This window comes from Mesoplodon bidens (genome assembly GCF_964165515.1).
Source record: "Mesoplodon bidens genome assembly, chromosome: 10".
NCBI classification, from domain to species: domain Eukaryota; kingdom Metazoa; phylum Chordata; class Mammalia; order Artiodactyla; family Ziphiidae; genus Mesoplodon; species Mesoplodon bidens.
In genome coordinates, this window is record NC_138172.1 from 30,029,298 (window position 1) to 30,046,899 (window position 17,602).

Sequence of the window (17,602 nt, forward strand, 5' to 3'; positions counted from 1 at the left end):
ACCCTGGGTGAAGTCATTATAAACATTGTCTGACTCCTGGGTGTTTTCCCACAGCTGCTCTTCTCTCTCATCTGAATATGCTTGACTACATATTCGTGGGAAATAAGCAAGAACAAATGAACTACATATCAGTCTATCCATGGTACCAAGTAAAACCACTCCATCAAACTGTTCTATGTGGTCCTCCCTCATTATTTTCTAAATAAGGCATTGTTGTGTGCCCTCATCAGTGAATTGTCTCACCAAACAGACATATTCCAGCAGAAATCTATAAGATGCTTGCTAGTTAAGGTGGACAATACCTGCTCCAAGAAATCCTTGTTGCTGGGGTATCTTTCTGTCTTTCTGCCTGTTTCTCACAATTCTGTTCTCAGACACTATTAATTGTGTCAAACCTCAGTTAATATCCAGACTTGAAGACGGTGCCATTTGTGCATTTTTTAAAGTCTTGGTTAGGTTTATAATCACGGTTCTTGGCATAGCTGTCAATGGAGAGTCACTTAAGAAGAGTGTCCAAATGTTTTGATAACCGTTTAGCCTATGACCCACTAAAGCAAACTATCAAGATTCTGTATAACAAATGTTTCCAAATCAATTTTACTTAGAGAATTGAGAGTGTGGGGAATAGGGATAGAAAAAAAGTTACAGGAGGAATATGTTATGAGCAGAAATGGATAAATACAGCAAGAATAAAAAAGATATGGATTAAACATTGACACATTTATATCAATAAATTATAATAGCCTCAAAGAGAAAAGCCCCCAAACATTTGACTTGATCTCTCTCTTAAAGAAGAAAAGCAAAATAAGCAAGAATTAGGGGGGAAGTGAAGATAAAAATTAATACAATTTTAAAGCCCCAAAGCGTTTGAAAATGCTTTTGCTTTTCAATTATCATCTGTCATTCATTAGACAAAGAAAGATAAACTTATTTCAAATAACCTTTATAAATAAATCCTGTTACCCCTTAGCTTGGAGCAGGGCTCATTCTTTGAAACTATCATGTGTCGTATTCCAGCAGAGATGAACAATAGGCCTCTGAGTTGCCTACTTCAGAGAATGTACATAAAGCCCTGGAAACAGAGCCTGGCGTTTGGAGTCCCAGCTTGGGTGCCCACAATGTGGGTGTTCTTTTGTCACCATCAGGTTACATCTATCTATGATCAATGTCCCCAGTCCGTACTTTGCACGTTGTGTTCTAAAGCAGCACTGCCCAATAGAAATAGAATGTGAGTTACACACGTAATTAAAAATGTTTTAGTAGCCACGTTAAAACGAGTGAAAAGAAATAGGTGAAATTAACTTAATGATATAATTTTTAACCTAGTATAACCCAAATATTATCATTTCAACACGTAACTAATATAAGCCATTATTAGTGAGATATTTATGTCCTCTTTTTGTATAAGTTCTTGAAGTCCAATGTGTATTTTACTTTTCCAGCAAATCTCAACTCAGACTAGCTACATGTGGTTAGTGTCTACCAAATTGGGTGGTGCGGTTCCAGAATTTATTCAATCCAATTAGCTTCATTAGTTTTCATAAAGTGTAATTTGATGTAAAACCTCTCAATTTTTTTACCCTGGCCCTCCAAATCCGAAGGACAATAATTTATTTTTCCTGGTCCTGAAAATCATAGCATAGGAATTACGTCATTAAACAATTACGTCAGGTTTCATCATCCCTGATCAAGACTTTGTTGAAGTTTTAAAGATGAAATGACCTCAAAGATGACCAGATAGATCCCTCTACACAGAGTTTACCTTTTTATTTTTTTAATCTTTTTGCTACTAATTTCACCAGGGATGCTCCTAAAATAATCCATGAATTTTGGAGGACAGATAAGCAACCATGTTAAATGTTTCTGAAGATTATAACTTTTCTGTGGGTGGCCCAATCACGCCTTGCTCAGGTGGCTGAACTTTCTTGTTCCACTTTTGAAAAGAAACACATTAAATGTCCTTTTGACTCAGTATCGTCTAAGGGTTGAGTTTGGGGCTCTGACTCCAGACTTGGTGTTCGTTCTCAGCTCTGTGTTTTTGTACAAGTTGCCGAACTTTTTCTGTATCTCAATTCCCTCATCTGTAAGATGGGGATTGTGATGGGACTGCTGTGATAATTAAGTGTTATTACATGTAAAGCCCTAAAACAATTCCTGGTGGACAGTTCATGCTCAGTAAATACTAGCTCTTATCATTTGTGTAATTATTACCGTTATCATCATCATCATCATCCTGAGGGTGTGTCAGAAGCATTCTAAGGAGTTGGTGGGAGTGGGTGAGTCTGACTGGCCAGAGACCCCCTTCTCTGGAGACTCAGGAGATTTTCCAGCTCCAAAGAACACATTAAGGGGAGATCATACGGGTTCAGTGTCATCGCTTGTGACTGTTATCATGCATGCCTGTGAGTGAGAAGCCTTCACAGACATAGCAGCTCAATAATTTGTGAGCACATTAAACTTTTAAGCTGCCCCAAGTATGCAACCCACACTATCCAGACATTCAAACACAATGAGGAAATCTCTTCCAGGAAGAAGAAATTCTGACTTAGGATCTTATTCTAAGTCTTTCAAATTGCTTTAGCTTCATGGCAAGCAGTTCTTTTTAGAGATTTTTATGACCTCCTGATTTAGAGGAGCAAGTTGAGAGATGCCTGATTTTCTTTCTAATAAAAAAGAAATCTAGAAAAGGCTCCTATACCTGTATAGCTCTAAATTCTATGCATTGGGTCAATACAGTAATTTATTACAAGTTCTTTTTTTTTTTTTTTTTTTTTTTTTTTGCGGTACGTGGGCCTCTCACTGTTGTGGCCTCTCCCGTTGAGGAGCACAGGCTCCAGATGCGCAGGCTCAGCTGCCATGCCTCACGGGCCTAGCTGCTCCGCGGCACACGGGATCTTCCTGGACCGGGGCATGAACCCGTGTCCCCTGCATCGGCAGGTGGACTCTCAATCACTGCGCCACCAGGGAAGCCCCTATTACAAGTTCTTTAATGTTGAATTTGCTATTGAAATCTCAATGTCTTTCATGTTTTCCATATTTAAATGGGGAGAAAATCTAATAGCATTAGGCTAACAGTAACAGACAACAGATTAACAATAATAAACAATTCTAGTTCTTAATCTTTGTTCCTAGGGAGAGGACTAATGAAAAATAGAATAAACTCATTACCGTTATTTAATGAGAGTCCACAATGGGCTGGACTCTGTGCTGGGTGCTATGCATACATTACTTTATTCTTCATAAACCTTACTGGATAAGTATCATTAAGACCATTATCTTGAAGCTAAACCTCGCAGAGGGTAAGTGTTTGCCTAATCTTTTAAGCAGCTTGTGGCAAAGCTTGTTTATACTAAAGTCCGTTTGACTACAAAGTCTTTGGTCTGAGGAAAATATTATCTTCCCTTTTATGGAAAACTCAAGGATAATGAGATAAGTGATTTTCTTAGAGACTCTGCCTTCCAGTGCTAAATTTTGACAGTTTCCAGAGCTCTGTTCAACCTTAGAGACATTTACACACACACACACACGCACACACACACATCCCTCACATCCTAGATTTCCACTAACCCTGGACACACTACTGCTAATCAAGTATGTAAGACTTAAAATGTAGGAAATTGGCATCTTCCAGAGTTAGATGTTTTCTCTGCTTTTAGGATCTAACCCCTCAGCCCCCAGGTGGGTACTTTATTATAACTCCTTTTTATAGTTTTGTGTTTTTTTTGTTTTGTCTTTTAAATACAAGGAAGTCATCAACACACTCTAGCCAAGCTTCTACAACTCCCAAGGTCATCCTTTCTGAGCTGGTTTTGTGCTCTGGAACCGTTTAAATACTTTTGCATGCCTTGTAGTGTATTCATGTCATGATAGCACACTGAAATATTTAAAAGGAAATTGCTGCCTTTTTTTTCCCCCCTCAAAAAGAAACAGTCCTTGCTTACAACTCTCAGTGGACCATAAATATCTTCTCGGCCAGCTGCACCAGTACCTGTTGGAAATCCTTCTTACATTAGCAGTAACTAAGGAACTCATAGACTATTCCCTTTGCACTGCAGTGAAGCCTTGTTCCAGCATCTTCTTTTTCCTTTGAAAGAATTTTGGTTCTTAGAAAACTCTTCAGTTATTGAAGAGGAATTTGCACATTTGGGTCAAATCCATGTATGACCTTCCAGCTGGCTTCTCCAATAATCTTGGCCATGTCAGTTTGTTGCAGGAAGGGGGACCCCTTCTAGGGCCTGAGAGTGGGCTCTTCTCTAACATTCGGAAATGAATTGTCTGAGGAGACACGTGTGCTGACAAAGCAAGGGACTTTATTGGTAAGGGGCGCCCGGATGGAGAACAGCAGGGTAAGGGAACCCAGGATAACTGTTCTGCTACATGGCTCACAGTCTCAGGTTTTATGGTAATGGGGTTAGTTTCCAGGTGTGTCTGGCCAGTCATCTTGCTTGGACCATAGTCTGACTCAGGGTCCTTCTTGGTGGTGCGCGCCTCTCAGCCAAGAGGGATTCCAGTGCGAAAGACTCTAGGAGATTGGTCATCTCCTCCCTCTTTCGGCCCCTCCCGCATTCTCCTTTTCAGAGGCAGCACCATGTTCCTTATTGGGACCTCCTGTTTTGAGACAACTGAGGAAAGCGGGCGTGGCCAAGGTGGGTGGTTTCGGTCCACAGTTCCCTAACAAGTTGATGTGAAAACGAACGGAGGCTGGATATTTTTTAGCAACCTGAAATGACATGAAATAAGCAATCTGATTTGTCTTCTTAAACCATTTTCCATCCACATGGTGTGTCTGCCACTTACCTTCCTTCCTTGAGGCACTAGAACAGTTTCTTCTTTCAGAACTCATCTCAAAATCAAGAGCATGGGGGCTTCCCTAGTGGCGCAGTGGTTGAGAGTCCGCCTGCCGATGCGGGGGACATGGCTTCGTGCCCCGGTCCGGGAAGATCCCACATGCTGCGGAGCGGCTGGGCCCTTGAGCCGTGGCCATTGAGCCTGCGCGTCCGGAGCCTGTGCTCCGCAACGGGAGAGGCCACGACAGTGAGAGACCCGCGTACCGCAAAAAAAAAAAAAAAATCAAGAGCATGGGGAGCTTGAAAGGGTTTCATCTATTGGTACTTTTTAAAAGAGGTTAGATGTCATCAGTTGGTTATACCATCCAGTGGAGAGGAAGACTGTGGTGTGGTTATGACATTACATGCTGGTGAATTAATGCATCCAGTGAAATACAAGAGGGAGCAGGGAGTTATGTTTACCTCCAACAGATAATAAGAAAACTGAGGCGCATGAAGACCTAGTAACTTTTCTGAGGTCATGAAAAGAGTAAGAAACAGCCCTGGGATTCATATTCAGGCTTTCTGTTCCCAGAGTCTGAGTTCTCTTTCACTCTGCTGCCTCTGTGAACTCCCAGAGGTGTTTACCTTTGTCCTTCCTACCTCCTCACACCCAGTAAATCCCACTGTCTAATGGAATAGGTTCTCAAGAGAGATTCGTTCTGCTGAAGCCCCAGCCCTCTGAATTCAGAGCCCTGCTTTCCCATTCTTCAGCTCCATGGCTTTCCTTTATCAGTTGCACACCCCCTCCTTTTTTTGGGTCCTACCTTCCTTCCTTCCTGTCTAAACCTCCTCTCTACAATGATGTATGTCAATCATTGCTCCCTAGAAGTGAGGAAAAACAAAGCACAAGAAGAGCCTGTACCTTCATTCTAAGAACAGTAGTTCACATTGTTACATTTCCTGAGATGCCAAAGTATTTTTCAAACTAGCAAAGCCTGATGGGAAAAGAGTGGGATTTTAAAGCTGAAGTATCAGGCCTTAGTCTAGAGGTATAGTGAGACTTTGCTGGTAACTCTAGAATCAAATCACAAAGGCTGGCTCTAGACCTTGTACCCGTCTCTGGAGTCTACTTGAAATTAGTTTTCTAAATGGCCCGTGAGGGCCCCATCAGCTCTCTAAGATAGGCCAATCCAAGATGGAACAGTACACATGCACCTTCATATTTTGGAAATGTCTCAACACCCTACCAAGAAACTGATAGCTATTTCCATTTTCTCCCCTTCTGGGCTCAAAATGTTGTTGTCTGTATCATAGTCGTTGTCTGTATTATCTTAGAGCATGGGCCTATAAAACTTGAGTAACTTATCTATTTAATTTGAAAAGTCTTTATCTGGGAAATAATTTATATGCCAAATAATAGAAGAGTATTTTTAATGGTATATATGCATATATATGAATGAGTGTTTTTAAATACTTTTAATGACATAAGAGATTGGAATATAATATTGAGGAAAAGAGTGGCATATAAACCAAGAACAGGATGGAAGCATATGTACCTAGTAATTAAAAGGGATTGTGGCTGGATAATGGAATCATAGATCACTCATGTTTCTGTGTTCATACATACTCTTTGGCATTTCCCAAACTTTATATAATGAATGGACAATAATTCTGTAATGTAAAGAAAACATGGAGTCATTTTTTTAAAAGCAGATGTTCTATGTTCCCCTTTACTCATTGGCAGAGACCAGTGGTGAACAGAAAGACATTGACTTTAGTTTTGGAAAGGACCTCATGGGAGATAGTCATGTTTGACCTACCAGTTAATTTGAAATACCCAGAGAAATGGCCTTTTTGGGGGCTTCCACTCTCTGACTTCTTAGGAAAAATATTCTTCAGGATAACATTTTCCCTGACTTCCTGCTCTGAGAGGCAGGGGAAAGGATACCTTAAAAATAGGCCCTCATCAGCTGACTTGAAGATAGGAAGATTTCCCAGATTATCCAGTGGGCCTAGTATAATCGCAGGGTGCTTAAATGTGGAAGAGGGAAGGAAAAAAGTTGCTATTAAGAGTGATACAGCATTAGAAAGAATCTACTGGTTATTGTTGGCCTTGAAGATAGAAGTGGGCCATGAACTAAGGAATGCAGGCAGCCTCTAGAAGCTGAAAAAGGCAAGAAAACAGATTTTCCCCTGGAGTCTTCAGAAAGGAACACAGACCTGCTGACACCTTAATTTTAGCTGGTTAAGACTTCTGGCCTCCAGAATTATTTGATAATAAATTTGTGTTGTTTTAAGCCACCAAGTTTGTGGAAATTTGTTACAGCAGCAAATATAAACCTAACATATCAGCAAACCTCAGGATTCAGCCTGGGCTTTGGGGGAAGAAAGGGGGTTGGATTGCATTGCCCTGGTGTGCTCGCTCTCTGTCTTTCTGGCTTTCTCTCTCTTAACTCTGTTCCTTCTCCAGTCTGAAACTCTTTTTTTTCAAGTCTGGGGACGGGCAGGTAGAGCTATTCTGCCTCCTTATTCTTGCCTGAATTATTTCTCTCTCACACTGGGGCAGTGCCTTTAGCACTTAGAAGCCAAGTTGGTGAGGGCAGGAGACTCCTGCTACCCAGTAGAGACACTTCCACTCAGCCAGGAGATGGTCAAGAGGGAAAAGACACATCAGTGATCACTTTGAAATATGAACTTGCCTCATATGGATAAGAAATGAGCAACAGTAACTATGGAGAGTGTAGGAACCCCTAAGTACCCTGGGCAGTGTGCTGTGATAGAGAGCCAGCCAAGTTCAGGGAGGGAAATGACCACCTTCCTTCCCTCCTGTAGAGGCTCATGTCCTGGCTCCATGGCTAATGAGACCCTGGTCAGTTCCCTTTGTCTGGGGCTCAGTTTACCTATCCTCAAACTGAGAGGCATTCACCTCATCTAGGTCACCTCTAAGCATACTTTCAGCTCTGATACTTTGTGATTCCATGACACTAACTAGTTTAATTGAGAAAGAACCACTTGCCCTGAGGACTCCTTCCCTTTGATTTCTATGTGGAGGCCATATTAGCATAGCAGAAAGGATATTGATACTGCAGTTGACTTTTAAAGTTCACTGAGAAGGGGAGATGAAATGAAAACACACCAGATGGAATGTGAGCTCCCTACTATTTCAAAACTTAGACATTTCCACTAAATGTTGGCACAAACTTAAAATTGAATGTCATCTTGAATGCTATTTACAGTTTTCAAAGTGACAACAATAGTCTTTTTCAAAAGGAGGAGAGACTTAAGTCTGATTCTAAAACTCTTGGAATTTTATTTTATGGTTGGAAATAATAGGAGAATAATTAATTGGATATGAGAATAACAGGGAGGGGAAACCATGCAGGCAATGGAGACATAGCTGTGACCCCAACACTGAGTGACTGGGACTTCCAGGAACCAATCCGAAAAAGCACTGTGAATCTGGCTCTTCATCTAATGCAGATTCACTAAATACACTTTCAATGTCTTTAATTTTTAGGGGCCCCACATGCTGTGGTTCTTGATCCAGTTGGGTAAGAGACCCCTTTGAGAATGCTGCTGAAGTCTGGGAGGTTCTTAGCTAAGAAAACAATTTTAAATATTTACATAGATACCTTAAAGATTTGCATTTAATATTGGGATTATTGAGATTTTTTTTTAAGTCCCAGGTTAATAATACCCAACTTGAGGTAGAGAGAAGAATGTTCTCAAAGTCTAGGAAATTAGTAAAACCAATTTTGTGCAAGTTGTGTACACACAGACACTTATACACACATGTATATATACACACACACAGAGACACAGTCACGGGATTGTGTTCACATCTTGAGGCTCACTGTGTCCACTCAAGACTCACTTCTCTCCATCTGAGAGCATTCGACTGTTTAGTTATTCTCTCTTAGAGCAAGTGTCAGAGACACAGTGTCAGAATATGCAAAGAGCGAATGTGGTCTTTTGAAAAGGAAATATTCCCTACACTTGGGGCAGTGAGTTTCATTAGGGAGCCCATAGTTGAACCCATCTGATGGTTGAATCTCCCACCTTCCCTTTAATTAAAAGTTCAGTTCCAGAGTCACACAGTAGCTTCCAGAAAACTGGTGATACAGTTCCACAAAGCATTGGTATTTGCACTTTTTTTTTTGGGGGGGGGTGGTTCGCGGGCCTATCACTGCTGTGGCCTCTCCCATTGCGGAGCACAGGCTCCGGACGCGCAGGCTCAGCGACCATGGCTCACGGGCCCAGCCGCTCCGCAGCATGCGGGATCCTCCCAGACTGGGGCACGAACCTGCGTCCCCTGCATCGGCAGGCGGACTCTCAACCACTGCGCCACCAGGGAAGCCCGGTATTTGCACTTTTAAGTTTAGTTGTGAATTGACTTGATTTCTGATGTCTGAGGATTATATAATATCATCTAGATATAGAAAACAATTGTCTTGAAACTTACCTATCATAAATCTTCTTGAAGAGTTAAATAGTCTTTAAATAAGTTGTAAGAACTGGATTTTTGCCCTTTCTGTCGGTGAAATTACACATTCAGTTTTTTTAATTCTCTGATATACTTGTCATGGTTATTTTTTAAGTGCAAGATGACTCAGATTGTGGCTCTATAATATGTAATTTTGAAATTTGCAAATTTTAAAGAGTTATGGAGCTGGTTGATTTCAGAGTGGTTGGGGGGAAAAATGATTTAAAAAAAATCTGAATTTACAGGTGCCATCAGTTTTTCATATTCAATTAACATTTTATATACAGTCACCTCACTGCTAAAAGGCTTACTACTTGGGAGGTTCTGAGTTAGTTTAATTCAGACATTTAAATTCAAGGGGTAAGTTGCTCAAACTTCAAGCATCTGAAAATAGAATGCATCCCCTTTTTCCATAAAATGGCCCCTCTTCTGCCCATCCTTACTCTTGGCACCCCCATTCTGAACAATCCAGGTCAGAAAACTTCATGCATCTCCAGCTCATTCTTGAATTTCATCCTTGAATTGATAGACCTTATTGTTCACCAAGTTCTATCAATCTTTCCTGCCAACCACCTCTCACAGTGCTTCCTACTCTTGGCTGGGCAGAAGTCCTGGGATTCTACTCTCCAGGGTTTTTCTGGGGCTTTCCCAAGTCTCCCAAATCATGTTTTCAGGCTACTTCTCTCTTGATTTTGGGTGAAATTAGAGAGAAATCTCACCTTATATTTTTCTTCTCTAATCTGTTTGTGAAGGTTGGGGTGGGAGATGTTGCTGTAACTCCAAATCACACATTTTCAAGGTTCATATATCACGCAGCACGAATCAGTACTTCATTTCTTTTTATTGTCAAGTAATATACCGTTGTATGACTGTACCACCTCTTGTTTATACATTCATCGGTTGGTGGCCACTTGTATTGTTTTTACTTCTTTTTTTTTTTTGGTACGCGGGCCTCTCACTGCTGTGGCCTCTCCCGTTGCGGAGCACAGGCTCCGGACGTGCAGGCTCAGCGGCCATGGCTCACGGGCCCAGCTGCTTCGCGGCACGTGGGATCCTCCCGGACTGGGGCACGAACCCGCGTCCCCCGCATCGGCAGGCGGACTCTCAACCACTGCGCCACCAGGGAAGCCCCTGTTTTTACTTCTTTATGAATAACATTGTTTGTAAATACTGCTTATGAATAATGCTGCTATAAATACTGCTATTCATATACAAGTGTTTGTGTGGACATATGTTTTAATTTCTCTTGGGTATATACCTAGGAGTGGAATTGTTGGGTCATATGGTAACTCTATGTTTTCAAAGTACTGTCAGACTATTTTCCAAAGCATCTATACCATTTTACGTTCTTACCGGTAGTGTAGGAAGGTTCTAATTTCTCTGCATCCTCATCAGCACTTGTTATTTTCTAACTTTTTGATTATAGTCATCCTAGTGGTGTGAAGCGGTATCTCATTGTGGTTTGATTGGATTAGCCATCCTGGATGGCTGATGATGTTGAGTATCTTTGCACATGCTTATTGGCCATTTGTATAACTTCTTTGGTGAAATGTCTATTCAGATCAAGTGCCCATTTTAAAAATCAGGTTATATGTCTTTTTATTATTGAGTTGTAAGAAGAATCTTCATATTTAACTCATTTAACCCTTGAAAAGTCTCTCTGGGATTGGCATACTTTATTGTGTAGGTAAAGCAACTGAAGATGTCCACTCATTGGCCCAGGGTTCCATAGACTGCAAGAGCGGACTAGGACTTGAAGCTCTGGCTTTCTGACTCTGGGCCAAGGCCATTTCCTAATAGTGTACCCACTCTTATAGTCTTCACCATTTCCCTTGAAAAGTAAAACAAAGAAGAATAAAAATGACAATAAAACATAAGTTAGTAAAGTCCAAAAGATAGTGTAGAAATGAGCAGACTTAATACTATAAAGGAAAACAGGGTTAAATGAGAACAAACCCAAAAGCATAAGGACAGTGAGGGATAGGTTAGCAGGCAAAACAGGAAGTAAATGTTTGCTTCTTTGAATAGTGTTGGTCACATAGTGGGAAGAAAAACAACTGACCTCAAGATTATCGTATCAAGGAAGGATTGCATGGGCTCCAAACAATTTGGCTTAAGGCAGAAGCCACCCCTCGTCTTTGTGTTTGCCTGGTACATAAAGGATGAGCAGTTCAAGCACAAGAGGGTGGCTTAGTGCGAGGGGTTGCCAGGGTGGCACCTGGAAGGAGTCAACTTCTTTGACTCAAGGAGAGGAAAGTCATTCCGTTTTGTCTAAGTGTATACATCTAAGCGTCCTTGTGTGGCAACTTCCAGGGTACTACTCATATATCATGTGGTTGAAAGACCATGTCACCTCACCTGTTCTGCTCTCCAGCCTGCATAGTTGCTGGGAGGAACCATTTACTGGGAGAGAGGCAGAGACTCACTGTCGTCAGCAATCTGGGGCTAGTCTGGGACTGGAGCCACCGAGGGCCTGTAGCTTAAGTCACTGTCCAGGCATCTACCTCAGAGGGTTGGGGCTACGCAGAGAGATGAATCCAATAGGCACCATCTTGTATTGTCCCTGTTACGGTGCTCGGTGATGGTGTAGAGCAGGTGCAACGTCTCCGGCTGAGCCTCTGCTCTGCCTTCCTGTTGCCTAGCTCACGGGTTGACAAACAATGGCAGGTGGGCCCTTGGCCTGGCTTTGTAAATAAAGTTTTATTGGAACACCACCATGCTCATTTGTTTACAAATGGCCTGCAAAGCCTAAGTTACTTACTTTCTGGATCTTTACAGAAAAAGCTTGCTGTTCCCTGGCCTGGCAGAGTGCTGGGCCCACAACTGATTCTTAAACCCTCCATTCATTTGCATCCTTTCAGTTAACTGGCTCAAAGCTACAAGCACCCTTTGGGGAGTCACATTTTTGTTAGTTCCACCGAGACATTCTCTCCTTAGTGAGGGTTCCTGTTGCTCAAGGCTGGGTGCCAGCAGAAGCCACAATGCCTTTGTTTTCTTTAAATGGTAAAAATCTCTCCTGCTTCCCTACTCCAGGGCTGTCAGCTTCTGCCAGCCATTATCCACCTACTCAGATGAGATCATTTTCCATTTGCAAAAATGTCTGAGAAGTTTACCGTTCTACCTACATCATATCATGTGCCCGCACGTGTCCCTGGAGGAAATGTCAGCTCTCATTTCTAAAGTTCATGGCTAGTGAAGGAGCAAAACACAGAAGGGTTATGTCACTTGCCCAAGCTCTCGCTTTGAATCCCGGCCGGGGTCTAAATCCAGGTCAGGAAAAACGTGGATTGTTGCGGCTTTATCATGGAGAAATGGCAGCAAGGACTCTGGTGATAGTCAGACCTGGGGACAGAACTTTCTGCGGATTCCCAGTGTCACCCCTTGGAATCTTGGTCTCCTCATTCATAAAGTGAGGCTAAGAATATTTTCTAGGTCCTCGGTGGTTTGGAAGATTCCATCTGACAATGCTTATTCATTGCCAGGTAGAATACCTGGCTTGTGATGCTCACTAAATGTTAGCAACCATTATTCTTGTTGCTGTGTGGTTGCTATTGTTGCTCTTATTAGTAGTAGTATTTTATTTTTGTATCTGAGAGGTCAGCGTCTGAACTTGATCTTTGTGGCTCTTCATTCAGTGTCTAGAGTTAAAAAGTCAAATGCCCACAGAAGAAAGACAGAGACCATTAGTGATTAAAGTTGGCTAGGAGTAAGAAAACAGAATCTGTAGATTGTATTTATTATCTAAAAGATGCAGCTGCATGTTCCATTCTGTTTCATTGTTGCCAAGCAGGAATGTGGGACTAAAACTGCCAAATCTAATCATTGTTCCTGGAAATGCTGGAAATCTTAGTTTTTAACATTGAAAAACAGTTTCCATTAAAAAAAAATACACATGACAAAATACTACCAAATCTGAAGGTCATATCTGGTTTTCAACTTCTTGTATGAAGGCAGTAAAACCTTCCCTGGGAAGATCTTTCCTGGGAAGCTCTACTTATATTTGTTCACATCTACAGATGGTTTCACTATCTCACTTGAACATCCAGCAAATATTTGTCAAATAATTCTCACGTGCCAAGCACTCAACTAAGGATTTAGAGATGAGCCAGACAGATTCCCTGCCCTCAAGAGATTCCCTTCTAGTGGGAGAATCAACATGTCATAAAATAATTGTAATAGAGTGTGATACATGGATATTCTCAAAGTCTGTGCACCTGCCATAGGGGGAACAGGAAGGGCATTCTGGAGGAAGGGGCATTTGAGTTAAGTCTTGAAGGATGAGTAGGAGTTCGCTGGATCAATAAGGGAGGGAGAAAAAGAAGCCATGTAGGCCTGTGTTGTGCAACACAGTAACCCCTTGCCACATGTGGCTATTTAGATTTAAATTAAGTAAAATTAAAGAAAATGAAACAGTCAGTTCCTGTGTTGCATAAGCATAAGCCACATATCAGGTGGTCAGTGGACACATGTGATTAGGGGCTACCACATAAGACAGTGCAGAAAATTCTGTTTTACTGTACTGAATTATGGTGTCAGTAAAGATACAGTTACCCCAAGACACTAACAAGTTCCGAACACTGCAAGTTTTGGGGTGTAGCTGGAGTGATAATAACTAGAGTTGGAAAGGTGGGCAAGAGGCAGAGCGAGAGGATGTGTGTGTGTGGAAATTCAGCATTGTTCTTTTCAGCCTTGACGCTGCTTGATTCAGTATGCCACCATCTACGCACCCTCCCACCCATTGCCAACATACTGGTGGCCTTTTTTCTTGTAGCTGATACGCATTCAAATATATCACGTGGTCCTAAAAAAGCAACCTTACACTTGTATACGCTCCAGGTTTCTGCAAGTGGTGACACACTCTCATTCTTGCCTTTGAATACGAAATACTGTGAATATTAAATATTTTAATGATTTTTTTCATAGTAACAAAAATTAAAAAAAGGAAAACAGACTTAAAGTTTTGTCATTCTATGCTGGTGCTCATTGCTGAATCATATTTGGAAACTTATAAAGTCATCGCTGTGGTTATATAGTGAGCATTATTAAAGTTATTTCATTGTACTTTCATTATTTCATTGTCTCTTTGCTTGTAAGAGATTTAAAAATATAGGATGAACTTTAATTTAGTGCTCATGAAGAGACTGAGAGAGATTTACACTAACAAGTTGTTAATTTTATTTCTGAGTTATATTTGGTGATTGATGAACCACTTTTCTTTATTATTTTGATGATTAGTCTTACGTTGGATTTCTCTCAGTTAAGCAAAGGATGAGATTTGGGGTTTAGTTTGGAAATGCTAGGAAACTCTTTTGCAAGTGACAGTTTACACATATTTCCTTCCAGATGATGTCTTTTTTCTCTTAGTTTATGTATCCATTTACATAACCATTTACATATCCATCCATTCATTCTTCAGAAATCTATTCATTCAGCAAATAGCCTTGCATTGTGCCAGGCACTGGGCTTGAGTTACAGCAGAGAGCAAGACAGTCAGATTTCCTGCTGACATTCTAGTGGGGGCGGCATGGCCACTACCCAAGTATAACTGAACAAATATAAAGAATAAACTCGCAGCTTGTGCCTCATAATCTGAAGACAATAAAAGAAAGTGATCTGTCTGATAAAGGCAGGGAGAAGGCAGTTCTTGATTCTGTGTAGTCAGAAAATTTCTCTCAGATGAGCCGACTTTAAACTGCATCCTGAATGATGTGGGAGTGCCAGCCACAGAAGGATCTGGAGGAAGAGCACTCCAGGCCTTGGCAGAGGCTCTGAAGGGAGAAGGAACTGGGTGCATTGCTTAAGTAGGAAGATGGCTACTTTGCTTGGAGTGTGAAGAGGTGCCAGACCACAGAAGGCATTGTAAGCTCCGGTAAGGACTTTAGCAGGTCTTGAACACAGGAGTGGTGGGCCTGACTGGTGCCTTTAAATGGATGTTACTGTGTACAGAATGGAAGTTAGCGGTCAAGACCCAAAGCAGGGTGACCCGTTAGACATGTTGATGATGGTGGCTTCAGCTTGCCTGGTAGCAGTAACAGTGGAGAGAAGTGAGTGGATCCTAGACATATTTGACACAGCTTAGTGATGGGTTCTGGATGGGGTACCAGTTACTGCTGTAGGGAAGGTGGGCGTGCCAGAGAAAGAGACAGATTCATTAAAGGTGTCTAATATGCTAGGTGCTCAAATAAGCAAAAGTGTGTTTGCCTGTATCTTCTCTTTTCTCCTGACTTTCTGTGACTCTGATATGGAAGAAGTACTTGTCCTGCTGTGGAGAAAAATGGTGACCTTCACCGTTTTCCACTGTTATCGTTCATTCACTCCACAAGAACTGACAGAGTCCCAAACAAGTACGAGGCACTATGCCAAGCACTGAGAATACAATAGTTCCTGCCCACATGGGGCTTCCAGTCTAGTGAGGGAAATAGTTAGCAAAGGAGTCCACACCGATCTGCGTTCCATACCAGTGCTGGGTTTTACCTCCACACTACGTATTGATGTTTGGAACCAGATAATTCTTTTTTTTTAAGTCAATTGATTTTATTTTTTTATTACTTATTATTGAAGTATAGATAATTTACAATCGTATATTAGTTTCAGGTGCACAACATAGTGATTCAGTATTTTTATAGATTATATTCTGTTTAAAGTTAATATAAAATAATGGCTATATTTCCCTGTACTGTATAATATATCCTTGTAGCTTATTTATTTTATACATAGTATTGATACTTTGTACCTCTTGCTCCCTTATCCCTATCTTGCCCCTCTCCCCGTCTCTTTCCCCACTGGTAACCACTGGTTTGTTCTCTGTGAGTCTGTTTCTGTTTTGTTATATTCATCCATTTGTTTTATTTTTAGATTCCACATATAAGTGATCGCATACAGTATTTGTCTTTCTGACTTATTTCACTAAGTATAATGCGCTCTATGTACATCCATGTTTTTGCAAATGGCAGAATTTCATTCTTTTTATGACTGAGTAATCTTACACACACACACACACACACACATACACACACACACACGTATACATTTACACATCTTTATCCATTCATATGTTGATGGACACTTAGGTTGATTCCATATCTTGGCTATAATAAATAGTTCTACTGTGAACATTGGGGTTCATGTATACTTCCTAATTAGTTTTCATTTTCTTCAGATATATACCCAGGCATGGAATTGCTGCATCATAGGGTGGATCTGTTTTTAGTTTTTTGAGGAACCTCCATACTTTCTTCTACAGTGGCTGCACCAATTTACATTCCCATCAACAGTGTAGGGTTCCCATTTCTGCACATCCTGGCCAACATTTGTTATTTGTAGACTTTTTGATGGCAGCCATTCTGACAGGTGTGAGGTAATATCTCATTGTGATTTCGATTTGCATTTCTCTAATAATTAGTGATGTTGAGCATCTTTTCCTATGCCTTCTGGCCATCTGTCTATCTTCTTTGGAAAAATGTCTATTCATGTCTTCTGCCCATTTTTTAGGCAGGTGGTTGGTTTTTTTTTTTTTTTGATATTGAGCTGTCTGAGCTGTTAATATATTTGAGATATTAACCCCTTATCAGTCATATCATTTGCAAATATTTTTTCCCATTCAGTATGTTGTCTTTTTGTTTTATCAGTGGTTTCCTTTACTGTGCAAAAACTTTTAAGTTTGATTACATTCCATTTGTTTACTTTTGCTTTCATTTCCTTTGCCTTAGGAGACAGATCCAAAAAAATTGCTACAGTTTATATCAAAGAGTGTTCTGCCTATGTTTTCTTCTAGGAGTTCTGTGATTTCAAATGTTACATTTAGGTGTCTAATTCATTTTGAGTTTATTTTTTATATGGTGTGAGAAAATGTTATAATTTCATTCTTTTACATGTAGCTGTCCAGCTTTTCTAGCTCCAATTATTGAAGACACTGTGTTTTCTCCATTGTATATTCTTGCATCCTTTGTTGTAGATTAATTGACCATAAGTGCATGGGTTTATTTCTGGGCTGAACCAAAAAATTCTTAGTTATAGAGGTGGGGCTGTGCATAGTAGGATGTTTAGAAGCATCCCTAGTTTCTACCCACTAGATGCCAGTAGCACCTCCTTCCCAGCTGTGCCAACCAAAAATATCTTCAGACATTGTTAAATATTCCCAGTGTGGCAAAGTTGTCCCCAATTGAGAACTCATGCCTTAATTCCAACTCATGTTGCCTGATGGCAGAAACTAGCAGAAGACCTAACACAGTCAAGTTCAGAAGCTTATTCTCATCACCTGCCAGGTGTGAGAGTGTTTCCTTGCCTATTAGTAGAAGCAAACTTTCAATATATGAAGGCAGCTTATAACACATGAAATGGAACCCATCTC

The 17,602-nt window shown here is 40.9% G+C and overlaps 1 protein-coding gene across 19 annotated transcripts in view; it reads left to right on the forward strand.

Moving 5' to 3' along the window:
• FHIT (fragile histidine triad diadenosine triphosphatase) overlaps positions 1 to 17,602 on the forward strand; it is a 1,470,392-nt gene that overhangs the window by 1,299,162 nt on the left and 153,628 nt on the right. The gene's annotated exons all lie outside the window — the stretch shown is intronic.